Source organism: Zingiber officinale, chromosome 6B (assembly GCF_018446385.1).
Source record: "Zingiber officinale cultivar Zhangliang chromosome 6B, Zo_v1.1, whole genome shotgun sequence".
Taxonomy (NCBI): Eukaryota; Viridiplantae; Streptophyta; class Magnoliopsida; order Zingiberales; family Zingiberaceae; genus Zingiber; species Zingiber officinale.
The window spans coordinates 23767482-23771264 of NC_055996.1; the positions used below are offsets into that span (position 1 = coordinate 23767482).

The 3783-nt window shown below is 35.7% G+C and overlaps 1 long non-coding RNA gene across 1 annotated transcript; it reads left to right on the forward strand.

Annotated features, from left to right (window-relative positions):
• Nucleotides 1–279: 279 nt before the first annotated feature.
• Nucleotides 280–577, forward strand: LOC121990005. Its single transcript, XR_006114397.1, has 2 exons — nucleotides 280–360; nucleotides 438–577. It is a non-coding gene; the product is annotated as an uncharacterized LOC121990005 (long non-coding RNA).
• The last annotated feature ends 3206 nt before the right edge of the window (nucleotides 578–3783 follow it).

Below are 3783 nucleotides of genomic sequence, written 5' to 3' on the forward strand. Positions count from 1 at the left end.
GATTTTACTTTTAAAATTTGAGGGTTAGATTATATTATTAAATAAAAAAAATGCAAGCATATACAGAGGTACGACGTAAGGTCCTTAAGGAGTCAATTTGTGGCCACCGACGACTCGAGTCAATTCAACTCGACGACAATGATACGTTGACAAGTCACTGCCACTTCATGTTGACTCAATCCGTCGTCCAATCTCCATCGCACGGTTCCTATTCGATGAGGTTGATCCATGGAGCACTTGCACGGTCTCCCCCAGGACTTAAACCACTGGACCCAATTTGATCTGTATGAAATTGGCTCCACCTGTCTCCCTAGGCATTCTCTCATCTGAGGAATAAGGCTTAAAACGGGGATAAGTAAGGTCATTAGTCTAATTAATTAAGACGCTTAGTTAGGTTTCTATTGAGCTAACACTCGCCGTTCGATTTGCTTCTGCAGGGGAATTAGAGCAACTACAGCAACGGTGGAGACGCCGCGATCGATGACAGCGGTGCTGCAGGTGGGCTAGCTGTGCCAACAAGGAAGGGGTATTCTAAAATTTTAAAGTAAATTATTTAATTAAATCACAAATTCATAAATTTATCCGTCTTTAAAATAAATACCCATTAATCCATATAATATTGAAGAGGAAGGGGAGGTCCGGGTGAAGGCAAGATTTTTTGGATATTTTTTGTGATCCAAGGAATATGACACTCGTCTTTTTACGGCCAAAACAGAGAGGAAAGTGAAGTTGGAGCTCCTCTCCCCCCAAACCCAATAAGAAGAAAACTAATGAGGTTTGTCTATGTAAGCTCCAGGATAGTCATTAACGCTTGCTGCTTAATGTAAAATTAATTTCGCACATAGAGTTCGGTTGGAGAATAATTTGAGGTAGAAAATAAAGATCACAAGTCATCTTTCGTGACCATTAGCAACATACCATAATTAGGTGTTATTGAGAATTTTTCTCCTTAACATATAACGGACTTGAGAATATTAACTGTTAGAATAGATCTTTACGTGCACTTCACCGATTTATTCTGACAACCGATAAAAAATTTTCATGGAACTAAGTCGACCATCCTAAATTCGACTGATTAATCATTTTTGGGGGCATTAGAGATCAAAATTTCTAAAATTTTAATTTTAAAGCAAATTATTCAATTAAATCACAAATTTATCCATCTTTAAAATAAATACCCATTAATCTATGTAATATCAAACGGAATATTATGTTATATACAAATAGTACCAAGAATCTCCTTATATAAAATAATTAAAAACTATATAAATTTTTTAATAATTTGATTAAAATATTTTACTAAATTAATCTAGTAATCTCTAACATGAAAATGATGAATTATTCTTTTTAATTTGTGATTAATGAAGAAGTTTATCATGATAAAATAGTACCCTAAATGTCTAAATCACAAATTCTACTTTTTCAAATTATTAAATCACATATAGATTTCTCAAAATATATTTCCAACCTCCTCCTAATTGTAAAATCATGGCCACAAATCATAGGCGTTTTGCAGTCGAGCCGACGGTGAAACCATGGCCAAGCGGTCACTTGACCACTAGGATATATTCCGCAACAAAGTTGGTTAAGCAACCATTTGATCGTGATTTTTGTTATCTGCTAAATGTGGTGGCTTGATTGCACTTTCACGGCAAGTTCGCCCACTTAAGCAGCTTGTTGAGCCATCACTTGTTTGACATATAAATCATAGAAAAAAATATTAGTTAGAGTTCTAGAGTTAATCATTTGATGATTGTTGTATGGATTCATTGTATCATATTCTTGTATATTAATAAAGACATTTGTTTTGGTTATTATACTTATTTATATTGGTACCAAATAAACTAAGTATAATAGCGTCCTTGAGTAGAGGGTTCTTACTTATATCAATCGGTTAGTTGAATCGATAGTGAGATGATATAGAGAACACTATTCTTAATCATTCTTAGTCGAGTATTAACATTCAGGGACAATGTTAATGCGACGAGACTAGCATGTAGGTCAACTCGATGACTTGATCTCACAAGTCGTGGATATAGAGATAACAAGTTGACACATGGGTATGCATTGGAGAATGTATACTGAATGACCCGCCATTAGAAAGTATCATGGATCGTTATATGAGTGTCATATACTTTCTCATGTGGTTATTAGTATGACTACTAGTCCTTGGATCTGAAGTCACCATTGATCCTTACATAAGGAGTTACGTACTTTGGCATCGTCAAACGTCACCCATAACTGGGTAGACTATAAAGGCGATTACTGGGTATGTAACGAATTATGCAGAGGGATGTGAGTGATGTAGATGAGATCTATCCCTTCTATATGACGGGAGTGACATCGATATTCTTGATAGAGTGAGACCACGAAGTGCATGGTCATGCCCAAATGAGTCAATATGAGATATTGAGTTCATTTGATTGAGTGAGTCTACTTGGAGTTCAAGATTTAGATTGATTAGAGGATGACACGTAAAGACATTTGGTTTTTTGGTTATTATGCTTACTAGTATTGGTGCCAAATAAACTAAGTGTAATAACATCCTTGAGTAGAAGGTTCTTACCTATATCAATCGATTGATTGAATCGATAGTGAGATGATAGGGAACACTACTCTTAATCATTCCTAGTCAAGTATTAACATTCAGGAACAATGTTAATGCAATAAGACTAGCATGTAGGTCAACTCGATGACTTGATCTCACAAGTCATGGATATGGAGATATCAAGTTGACACATGGGTATGCATTGTAGAATGTATACTAAATGACCCGCCATGAGAAAGTATCATGGATCGTTATATGAGTGTCATATACTTTCTCATGTGGCTATTAGTATGACTACTAGTCCTTAGACCTGAAGTCACCATGGTTCCCTACATAAGGAGTTATGTACTTTGGTTTCGTCAAACGTCACCCATAATTGGGTGGACTATAAAGGTGATTACTAGGTATGTAACGAATTATGCAGGATATGAGTAATGTAAATGAGATCTATCCCTCCCATATGACGGGAGTGACATCGATATTCTTGATAGAGTGAGACCACTAAGTGCATGGTCATGTCCAAATGAGTCAATATGAGATGTTGAGCTCATTTGATTGAGTGAGTCTACTTGGGATTCAAGATTTAGATTGATTAAAGGATGACACGGTCTATGCCTCACATTGATCAATCTAGATGTCTAGGATAGAAGGACAATGTCATATATTGTGAGGAGTCACAATTAGTAGTCACAAGGTGATGTTGGATCTCAACATTCTTATAACTTGGGTAGTAATGATGTGTTGCTAGATACCGCTCATTACTTATGCTTCTAAATGGATTTAGGAGCATTGCCAACGTTATAAGAACCTATAGGGTCACACACAAAGGACAATTAGATGGAGATTAGGTTCATATGATGAACCAAGAGGATTAGATTCATGTGATGAATCGAATTGGATTAAGAGTAATCCTAATTGTACTAATTGAGTTGGACTCAAGTTGATTCATGTGTTCAATGAGTCTAATTTAGATTATGACTCATTGAATCAATTTAATTAAATGAATTAGATTCATTATATTAAATTGGCTTGAATCAAATGGTTGGATTTAATCAACCATGGGAGTTATAATGTCAAGTTTGACTTGACTTGAGAGGAAGAGGAAAAGTCAAGTTTGACTTGACTTTATGCGACATCATTTGTGAGTTGGCATTAAGTGGCCAATGATGATGTGCCACATCATCATGTTTAGCGCATGTGTGTGCCACCTAATGGAGGTTACAAATCTCCTCTTT